The sequence below is a fragment of the Cupressus sempervirens genome, chromosome 1, assembly GCF_028749045.1.
Source record: "Cupressus sempervirens isolate cs-2001-9-10 chromosome 1, ASM2874904v1, whole genome shotgun sequence".
Classification (NCBI taxonomy): Eukaryota; Viridiplantae; Streptophyta; class Pinopsida; order Cupressales; family Cupressaceae; genus Cupressus; species Cupressus sempervirens.
In genome coordinates this window covers 709,519,284-709,530,781 of record NC_143118.1, presented here as the reverse complement: position 1 = coordinate 709,530,781, position 11,498 = coordinate 709,519,284, and the positions used below count along the sequence as shown (strand labels likewise).

Genomic DNA, 11,498 nt, shown 5'->3' with positions numbered 1-11,498 from the left:
GTTGGATGGGTTTGGCACTTGCTGTGGGTGCTATTTCAGCTATGGATATTTTGACAACTACGGATACATGTGATTACCTTTGGATCAGGTTTTTTTGTGCTTGGAATTTCAGTTGGTATAGGATTTTTTTATCTTCTAATGCGACAGGTTGGGTGGCTTTCTCTTTGGATGGCTTCTATGTATGTCTAGTGGGAGTGGCATAATAGGAGGTGAGATCATTCATGTTTGAGATGCTAGATACTTTGATTTTGTTGCGGGTACCAGGATGGAGCACTTGGTGTATTTTGATCCATGATGGTGGATGCGCTGGGAGGGATTGTTCCCTTGTTCATTTATGTGGCTACGGATTGACCCTATGCAATGTATACAACAAGTGGGAGATTGTTGAGATAATGGGTGTTGCACACATTGCATAATATTGTTATTTTATTATTTTATTTTATTATGTAATGTTGTTCCTAGATGGGCGTGCAACATGTAAAGATTCTCATGGAATATTCTTGATTAGTTGTATTGTAACATTGTGAAAATATTTCATGTAATTATTTAATATTGGGGAAAAGAATTAAATGCCCAATATTAAATGTGCGGTCAATGGGTTAGGTAGCACATGGTTTATGTAATACCACTTATTGGTTTTGTGGGACTTGCTACTATATAAGCAGCCACAAGGGTAGTTGTTGTAGAGAGAGTGTGACAAGGAGAAGACAAAAGGCAAGAGTCGAGCGGGACAAGGCTTGACAAGTTAGCCAAGGGAGCATTTGTGAAGGTTGAAAGCATGGCATGGGATGTGTGGATTCATGCTTATTCACATAGCTTGCTCAGTTGTGGCTATGGCCATGAAGGCTTCCATGGTTGTATGGCAATGGTATTTTTTGCTGAATAATACATGATGATGGATGCTTTTGGAGGCTGGGTTTTTCCCTCAATGAGGGTTTCCTAGAGTATATCTTGTGTCACATTTTCTGGGTATGTTGTCTATTCTCTTGCATGTGGATTTTAATTCCGTGTTTATTTAAAATCTATTATGGGTTATGTGCAAACAGTTATATTCTTTCTTTCCAAGTTTCCTTACAAGTGGTATCAACATTGCTTTTGGTGCAACGGCAAATGGGCCCTACAGAAACTCCCTGCAAAAAATGGGTTTTATAGTATTCTAGAAATGGGTACCAATATATTTAAAGTTGGGTACCTAATTTTTAAAACATGCTTTTGGCAGGTGCCTGAACTATAACAGGTACTTCATTTGTTAAAATCGAGTAGCTATTTTTGAAAAGATCTCATTCTTCAAAATTGACTTCTGCAAAATTACGACCCAAGTTTGTGCTATTACCTAAAAATAAAGTATTATTTAACATGGAATAAATTTTAAATATTTATTTAAATTATTGAATAAATGAGGATAGCATGTTTAAGAGAAATAAAAGTTAGCACATTTATATTAATTCTAAATTAATAAAAGGTCCAATGAGATGAGATTAATTATTCAAATGGAGGAAATATAGAAGATAAATATAAATAAATGATAGTATTGCATTAAATGGGTGTTAAACTTTCATTAAATTGGAGTGCTTCCAATTTAAGATGGTACATGTAGCCACCACTATAGAGAAAGTATGGACTCGAATCAAACTCTCGGTAAAGTAGAGCACAAGACATCAAATTATCTTATTACGATCAAGGAGACCAATAGTCACCCAATTCCCAAATAGATTATGCCCTTTATAGCTCCAAGATCATAATAAAAAAGAAATCAAAATATGAAAAGAAGCATAGAGGGAAAGGGGGTAATTATCTTGCCAAGTAGAGTGCTCAGCTTACTATGGATCACTTGAAAGAGTTGTCACAAAAGATGGCATTGAAAGAGTCAAATATGGTGATAACCCATTAACCAACCTATTAGAAGGCACTCCCAATGATCAACATTCTTTTTATTAACATGGTAAAGTCTAGTAAGATTGTGTTATCCATGTATGGGACTTTAGAAAATTGTTATGTATGCCCCGTAGATGAGATTGAGGATATGTGCATGCAAAGGAGAGAGAGTGTGTCAAGGATGGTATCTTCTGACAAATAATCCATGCTTTAGCATTGTGCCTAATCCATACAGAGAAAAGATATGTGAAAGGGAGAGATGAAGTAGTAATGCCAAGATTTGAGGATAACCTAGTAAGCATATCAAGCCCACAAAGAAAAAGTTCCCTAAGAACAACTCAAAATCCATATTCACTAATCCATGAGAAAGATTTTAGAGTGTGCAAGGATAGGTCAAATTGTCTAGCAAGTGTGTGTATGATGCTAGTCAACCAAATCCACGACATATGAAAAGAAGGGAAATATGTATGCCCTCCCATAAGATGAATTCTTTTTATAGTGTTTTTATCTCAAAATTTTAAGGAAGTGATGAAGAAATATAAAGAAATCTCAGTATAGAAATAATATCCACAAGAAACACCCAGTTCAAACCAAAGAGCTCACAACCCTACGAGGTCATGGGAGGGTAGGGAGAAATGAGACAACTTATAAAAAGTGAAAAATTAAATCCTTGAATAGGATAACACAATATCACGAGTCTCCCAGGTAAGTGATCTATCTACCATGAAAACATACTTTCTAATAATATAAGATTGGATGTTACATGACAAGCAAAAAATATTGAACTAAAGGAAATAGTGAATCCTTGAAATAATGAAAAATATGGATGATGTTTGCTTGTCCCCCAAGTTTAGGGAGAAGTGAAAAGAGGACCTGCTAGACTACTCACAAAGAAGAATATGTATGACAATGAGACCCTAAGACAGAAATTGACAATGTTACATGGTGCGAAGAAACATAATAGGGACCAAAATATTATTTAAATAGATGCAGATTAACATAGATATCATTATAAGGAGATACATGAATAACCTTATTATCAACAATTTTTTGAATCTTAAACTACAAAGCTTGACGATCATTAGTAGAGGTTTTGACTATGTTTCTTCCGAAATTTTGAAAGATCAAATATTAGTTTGACATCACTATTTAGTCAAAAGAAAATATCATTATGTCCAATTTGCAGCTATAAAAAATGTAACAGTATTCAAAACCTCAAGCATATATATATATATATATATGTCTCTGTGTGTGTGTATATGTATATATGTATATATGTATATATGTATGTATATATGTATATATATATACATATGTATATATATATACATATACATATATATATATATATGTATATATATATATATACATATGTGTGTGTGTGTGTGTGTGTGTGTATATATATATGTATATATAGTGTTGGAAAACATTGGATGTTTTAAACCATCAAGACTGTAATTCATAATCAAATTTTAATTTTATTTAGTATTTTGATTTGAATTTGGAAAATTAAGCATTTCCATTCTGTAAACTGTTCAGAAAAAATTGACGATTCTCACAAATTTACAAATATAATATTGAAATTTTCTAGAAACAAAATTATATTCAAATCCTCAAGCCTATATAAGTCATAATTTCTGAGTTATTACAATTTTGATTACAAGGTTCGGTTTATATGAGCTTATAGAATTCTAATTCAGAAGTCTATTCTGCCTGAAGTCATTCAAATGAGAAAAGAACATTGAATGGGATGTGTAGGCGGAGGGAGCATAATTTGCGTCGAGAGATATCTCATGTAAAGCTTGTCAATGTAGAAGGTTAAATTCAATGGCTAAACAGTAACCATATGGATCCACTGTCCATTTCTGTTTTGTGGTATTTGAAAATATGCCCTATTTCGTTGAATGCTTAAAATGTTTGGAATTTTTCCACACGAGATGATCAATCACGACTCTTGGGGGGATAGGAATGAAAAGATTCAAGTTTGTACAAAACTAGTCGATTAGAGGAGAGGTACTTCGTCGGTCGATTACTTTCAGCGGTAATGAGTGAATGAATCAAATTTGGCTTTCTTAAACTGGATTCATTAATCTTATATTTCATTAATGGATGGCGATGCTAATATTCCGATAATTCAACTCACACTTCATACAAAAAGCGAGCCGAGCTTAAATTTGAATACACAACAAAAACAACGAATGTAGTTCTTATGATATTTGTATTGTTGTATCACCTTGGAGTTGATGTTATCTAGTGAAGAAATTGAGAAAGTTTATTATAGAAAATCAGAAATGATTTTAGAATTTGCCATGGTGACAATTGTAGATCATATTGTACAATGTATTTAATAAGGACTAGCAAGAGCCTCGGGATCGTTTAGCTCGCAAGAGAACTTTTCTTTGAGTCTCGTAGCAAATAATGATGATGGTGTCATCCAGAAACAGTGGTCCCTAGATACTACCATGCTAACCATAGTTAACAGTGCAAGAATTAGTACAGAAGAGAGAACAAAAGCCATTGTACGAGCAACGGGATGCTTCACATTCTCTGCATATCTCAGTGCGGCCACTGATGTTGTCGTGATTGGATATGCGCATGCCCACCATATCATTGATACTTTCTGTACAGTGTTCCGGAAGAAATCGATTCTCATTATCTGAAAGTTCAAAGGTGAAGAAAGTTTGTGTAATTAGTATTCTAATTCAATTAATCTGACGCAAAATTCAAATTTTATTTTTTTAATTGTGCTATCTGATCACAATACTCACCAAGGCGGAGCATAAGAAAAGTGAGAGGAAAAGCAGCATCTTGGAGAACGTATCGAACGTTCCCGATATTTCTTCCCACGCGAGGCTTGCTGAGCTTGGAGCTACAACAAATAGAAAGAACACTGGGAATATCTTTCTGGAAACAGTGATGTCTGAGGAGAGTCTCTGGTAAAGTGTTATGAACACGACCGCATAATGAATGAATCCCACAGTAAAAAAGAACAGTGCAATTTCTCTCCAATCTACCTTTGCTGCGACTCGGGCTAAGAAAATTTTTTTGATTACGGACAAATGAGTGGATTGGTTTGTGACTCGAGCTAGTGACCTCTTTCCTTTGGTGAACCATTGACCGTAGATTTTGAGCTCTAAGATTGCGATGGGAGCCATAAACATTAAATGATGGCGTATAAGATTATGGCTTCTAGGACCATTGGCTTCGTTGACGATGTTTGTCCAACTTCAGTCATATCCAATATTTAGAAATCACTCAAATTTGCACTTTGATGTCAAACATGATATGCTACAATTTACATGTCAAGTTCATTCATCGCTGTGCTATGTTACTATCTTTTTTTAAACTGTGAGTTCCTTTTAATTTTTTTTATTTTTCATTTGTCAGATTAATATTTTTAATATTTTCATTAGATAAAGTGGGATAGAGTCCGAATCTTTTGACAAAAACTAACATCATTACTAGTGGATAGAAAGAGAAGCATTCACAAAAAGTGAGGTCCTTAAAAACTAATCTATTAGACAAGTAGAAATGAACCAGTACTAATTAGCAACCAGCAACTAGCATGGGCCAAAAACTAATAGACACATGCCAGCATCAACCCTCAGCACAATATAAGGGCCACTACTTTTTCAACTCCTTGAGCATAACCTAGAAGGAGTGCTATGAAGAGGGTCTAGAAGAAGCCTAAGCCTTAGGACCAACCTCTTGCTTAGAAATCAGCTGAAGATCCTCATCTTAACCATGAATTTCCCCTCTCGTTTTCCTTTATTATATCCTTTCCTCCAACTCACTTTGAATCTCACCAATGCCCTTCTCCACTCTATCTTGGATAGTCTTTGTTGAGTGGCCAAATGCTTGACCTAATCCCTGGGCTAAAACTCAAACTGCCTCATAGATGCCAAAGCAATGAGAATTTCACTCTTTTGTTGTTTAGAATGCACTAGGTCACAAATCTCAAAAATTTTCCATTTCGATATTTCCTCACTGTGCAGTTTCTCCTCAAAATCTCTTCCCAATTCCCACAATGCTTCATCCTTCTTCCCTTTGGTAGAGACCTCTACCTTCCATTCTTCTTTAGCAAGCACCTCCAACTTATTAATCTTCTTTTCAATTATTTGAAGTTCGAAGAGAAGCCATTTGGTGATATTTTTGAGTATTTTATGATAAATGCACAATTCACTAGAATTGAGGGCCAAAGTCTCTAGATCAATACTACCATGAATAGTGTTAGGAAGAAGGGTACGTAAAGAAGTCTAAGGGATATGAGGATCCTCAAAATAACTAAGCTAAGTTTTAGGGGAAGGAAATAAAAAGGAGGTGGAAAGCATGTTAGGTTTAGAGTAAGCAGTATAATTGTCTAGGGTCCAAGTAGACTTAGTAGACTAAGAGGAGCTAGAATCAAAATCGTCCATAATTTTTGCAATGTCTTCTTATTGCTCCCATTGCACAATAATCTTATAGCTGGCTTTACAGGTTAGATTAATTCTATTACCTAAAATAAATGGAACATATTGGGGGCTTGGGGAGCCTGTAACTAACTAGCAGAGGAGAAAAATAGCTATAAAGACCAAATTAATGTGCTCTTTAGAGAGGGTGGGGGTAGGACCCACTTAATGGGTCAAAATGTATTTTGAAACTCATAAAGATGGTAAAAAAAACTTTTTTACAAAGGGAACCCACCCTTAAGCTTATTTTTTAATTGAAAGTAACAATGATGAGAAAATCCAATAAGGGAAACAAAGCTTCACATTCCTTCCAAGGTGACTAAGAATGGGGTAAAGATGGGAAAGGAAGTTCTTTTAGCTTCATTCCAATGTGGCGAAACTAATTTAAGAATTTTGCCACCACTTTCTACTCTCTTGGTAGTTGTTCACAAGTGAAACCATTTGTAGGTTTAGAATATTCTCCTCTATATCCAAGAATAGATGAAATCCTCTTAAAAGAAAATCTTGGTTTACCTAGGGATTTTTGTTCCCTACATACTCAAATCTATAATTGTAATAATATATTCCAATATCGGTAAGAAAGAAACTACCCCTATGGTGATCAAGTTACCATCCTCCAAAGATTTTACATTTTTTTTAAAACCATTGTAGATTGTACCCATTCATCGTTTAAACATTGCAACGTGTCATCAAAATTTAATATTTTGGAAAAAAATTTCTTGAAAAGAATTGTGTGAGGATTGATGACATCTAAATTAATTTATTAAATATGAAAATTTTAAAAATTTATTAAAGTTTTAGTGATTGTCACTATTTAATGTTTAATATATAGTTTTGACTAAGAAATAATGGAAAAATAGAAAATGAACTCATAACACTATAAAATTTATATTTTTTGAATTAGAATAGTAAAACCTATAATGGGTTTTTGTTTTGTCAAAAAATTCAATGGGGATGATCATACAAAAATTACGACAATCCCTGAAATTGTCGATTAAATGCCATAGTTAAAAATTCATTCATAAAGGCATAGGCTTGGTGGGACCAAGCCTGTGCCATGTCTTTCCTAAAGGAAAAATCCTGTGCAAATTTGTGTCCATTGAAAATTCTCACACATGACACTAGAATCGGGCACCCGATTTGCAATTCAAAAATTGGGCACCTAATTTAAATTTAGCTGTTTACCAAATCGGGAACCCAATTTTTAAACAATCTGGTACCTAATTATTTAAAAATTGGGTGCCCAATTTATAATTAGAAACCCAATTGTTTTAAAATTTGGTTACCTAAGTTTTAATCAATCGAGTACCTAATTTAATGTACACGTTGTGCCCCAAAAGATGCCCCGTGGAACTTTTTCAATGGTTGCAATGATTGAACAACAATTTTGACCTACAACAATGAATTTTTGTCATAGTTATTTTATTATCTTGCCTTCTACAATTTGCAAACTATTGATTTGAGTTCAAAACTAGTGCAAACATGCGATCAAAACAATGAAGAAAGAAGAAAATAAAAGTTCTAACAAATGAGTAGATTGCAAGAAAAAAAGAGAATGTAGCACAATGTATATTAGAGAGAGGAAAAATAATTAGAAAGTTGAGCAATTTTTCAAAGGAGAAAGACATTGAGGATACCATGATGGATGAAGAGGCTGAAGAAGAGAACCCAATACAAGGAGATTCAGTTGCACATTCTAGTCAAACATTCAATATAGGTGTGTCTCCAAACCCTCGAGATTTTTCATCATGATGAAATTGGTGACTTTTTAAAAGCAGGTTACAATTTAAATGATTTAGATTTTCTTCATGATAATAGATTGCCAAAAAATAATGCACAACAAACTCCAATGAAAATGCATGCTCCAAAAGAAATAACAATAAAGAATGAAGATGAGCTTCAAATTTCAAATAACAGTGAAAATAAAATGCCAATTGAAAATAAGAATTGTATGAATGTAGACATGGAAACACCAATTATCAAAAAACATGTGAGAATGAAACTAAAGTTCTTGAACATAATTTCTATTTTCCTAATGATGTGCTAGATAATCTTGAGGGATTGGTTTCATAGAGACAAATTCGAATACATGCTAATAGATTATATCGACATTTTTTTATAATAAGAAATTTGGTTTTCAATGTCAATTGATTTTGAAACTAATTAAAATGTCTAAAAGATGAAAAGTAATGAAAAGGTTAGGAATGCATGTAAAATCCAAGAACAAAAATGTGTCTTTAACACAAGTTGTATCCACTAATGCTAGTGCCTTTGATATTATCAGAAAGAGAAATCACTCTAAAGATAATTCTTATGTAGCACAATGAGCAACAACGGTAGCTCTAGTTAACAAATCAACAAATGAAAAAATATTGATTAATTACATAAGTGCATATCTTAATGTGAATCATAAGACTTTAAAAAGAATTGTAAAGAGAAGGGATAAGTTTGAATGTGATACAACAAATATTTTGTGGACTTCTAGTGGTAGACTTGTAAGATGTGATATGAAACTTACAAGTGAAGTTAAAAGTTTCATTGAAATTTTTTTGGCATGATAATACAAAAGTATCACTTAATTCAAGAGATGTTCTTAAATTGAAAGTTGTCTCAAAAATACCTGATCCACATCGTGAACACCTTTTGGATGTGACTCAAACTAGATTGTTCATAAAATTTGTAGATGGTAAGGTGTTAACTATTATCATTAGTCAAAGATTTTTTGAAAAGTGTAAACCATGGTATGTAAGGATTAATAAGGATAAAATCACATGTTGTAAAACTCATGTTCAATTTCATTACCATTATGATGTATTTTGATCTATACATGGTACCATGCATAGTAAAGAAATGTTGCAGGAATGTGGTAGTTTCTGTTTAATGTGTTTTTATTTCTGGATACCCATTTGTGTCAAATAGAGGTTTCACCTCTCATAGTTCCACTATTAATTTTTTGGGTTAGATTTTCCCAGCACCTTGGAATACGTGCTAATGTAAAAAATAGGTTCTTCTATAATTGAGCCATAATTATGACAAGTTAGAGGGGTGATTATAATTGGTATTTGAAGCATTCTAAAAAATGAATCAAGTAAAAAATCTTTACATTTGAAAGTTATTATAGTTTTAAGTTGCCTAGAGACCCCCTAAGAGCACTTCAAAGTCAGATTTGAGGCACTAAATGGCCTTCTATGGGCACAAAAAATGGAGGACAAGCAAAGCTCTTCTATTGGGCTATAGAGCACTTGGAGATCTTTCTGGAAATGTAAATGATTCCTCAATCAAAGTCCCAGATCAAAAGTTATTTCTATTGGCAGTTACACTACCATTTCTCGATTCTTCTAATTTTACATCGACTTTTGATGTGGTTTTTAGAACCTTCTAGTTTGGGAGAAGGTACTATTGGAGAGTTTTTCTCTAGGATTAGACTACATTCTAAACACATAGGGCACGTCTTTGAGTCTATCCTCATTACTGAATGTATGAGGATATCACTTTTGTTATTAATATTTCCTTTTTCCTATTGTGTTCATTTTGGTCTTGGATTGTGCCCTCATCATATTACCATGGTAAAGTCTAGTGAGATTGTGCTCCCCATGTATAGGACTTAAAAAAATTGTTATGTATGGCCCATAGAAGATATTGAGCATATTTGCATCCAAAGGAGAGAGAGACCCAATATCAAGGATGCTCTCTTCCAACAAATAATCCATGCTTTAGGATTATGCCTAATCCATAAAGGGAAAAGATATGTGAAAGGGATGGATGAAGTAGTAATGTAGAGATTTGACGATAACCTAGGAAGCATATCAATCCCACAAGGCTAAATTACCCTAAGAACTACTCAAAATCCATATTTACTAATCTATGAAAAGGATTTGAGAGTGTGCAAGGATAGGTCAAATTGTCTAGCAAGTGTGTGTATCATGCTAGTCAACCAAATCCAAGACATATGAAAAGAAGGGGAATATGTATGTCCCTCTTAAGATGATTTTTCATTATTATTTCAACATATTAAGGAAGTGATGGAGAAATATAAATAAATCTTTGAATAGAAATAATATCCACAAGAAACACCTAGCCCAAACCAAAGAGCTCGCAACCCTATGAGGTCATAGAAGGGTAGGGTGAAATGAGACACCATATAAAAAGCAAAAAGGTAAATCCTTCAAAAGCATAACACAATATTGTGAATCTCCAAGGTAAGTGATCTCTCTACCATGGAAACCCACTTTCTAATAATATAAGATTGGATGTTACATAACAAGAAAATAATATTGAACTAAAGGAAATAGTGAATCCTTGAAAGAATGAAAAATATGGATGGTGTTCACTTGTCCCCCAAGTGTAGGAAGAAGTGAAAAGAGGACCTGCTATACTACTCACAAAGTAGACCATGTAGGACAATGAGCGCTAATGATAGAGGCTCACAATGTTACATGGTGCAAAGAAACATAATAGGGACTGAAATATTATTTAAATAAATGCATATTAACAAAGGTATCATTATAAGGAGATATGTGAATAACCTGATTATCAACAATTTTTTGAATCTTAAAATGAAAAGCTTGACAATCATCAGTAGAGGTTTTGACTATGTTTCTTTCTACATTTTAAAAGGTCAAGCATTACTTTGGAGTCACTATTTAGTCAAAAGAAAATATCATTGTGTCCAATTTATAGCTATAAAAAATGTAATAGTATTAATGATCAGGGTTAGGTTTCTCAATTTTAATTAGTGTTAGGCCTAGGCTTAGAATTATGATGAGAGTGAGATTTTATATCAAGGTTAATACTATGTTTATGGTTAGTGTGTAGTTTTATTAAAAAAGTTATGCTCATCAAATTATTGAAAATTTTGTTGTAAAATTTGTTAATAATGGAGAAAGCTCGGTGTATTCTTTCTAATGTAGGATTGGGAAAAGAATTATGGGCTGAGGCATGTAATACAACGGTATATCTCATTAATCGAAGTCCTTCTTCAAAGTTGAACTTCGGAATTCCAGAAGAGGAATGGCAAGGTAGAAGACTCTCTTATTCTCATCTTAAATTTTTTGGTTGTCAGGCTTTTGCACATGTACCCAAAGAAAAAAGAAGCAAGCTGGATCCTAAATCTGAGCCTTGCATATTCGTTGGCTATGGAGAGGATCAGTTTGGCTTCAAGCTTTGGAGCTTAAT

The 11,498-nt window shown here is 33.5% G+C and overlaps 1 pseudogene; it reads right to left on the bottom strand.

Moving 5' to 3' along the window:
- Positions 1 to 4,219: 4,219 nt before the first annotated feature.
- Positions 4,220 to 5,030, bottom strand: LOC149579929 (S-type anion channel SLAH1 pseudogene; annotated as a pseudogene).
- Between the last annotated feature and the right edge of the window lie 6,468 nt (positions 5,031 to 11,498).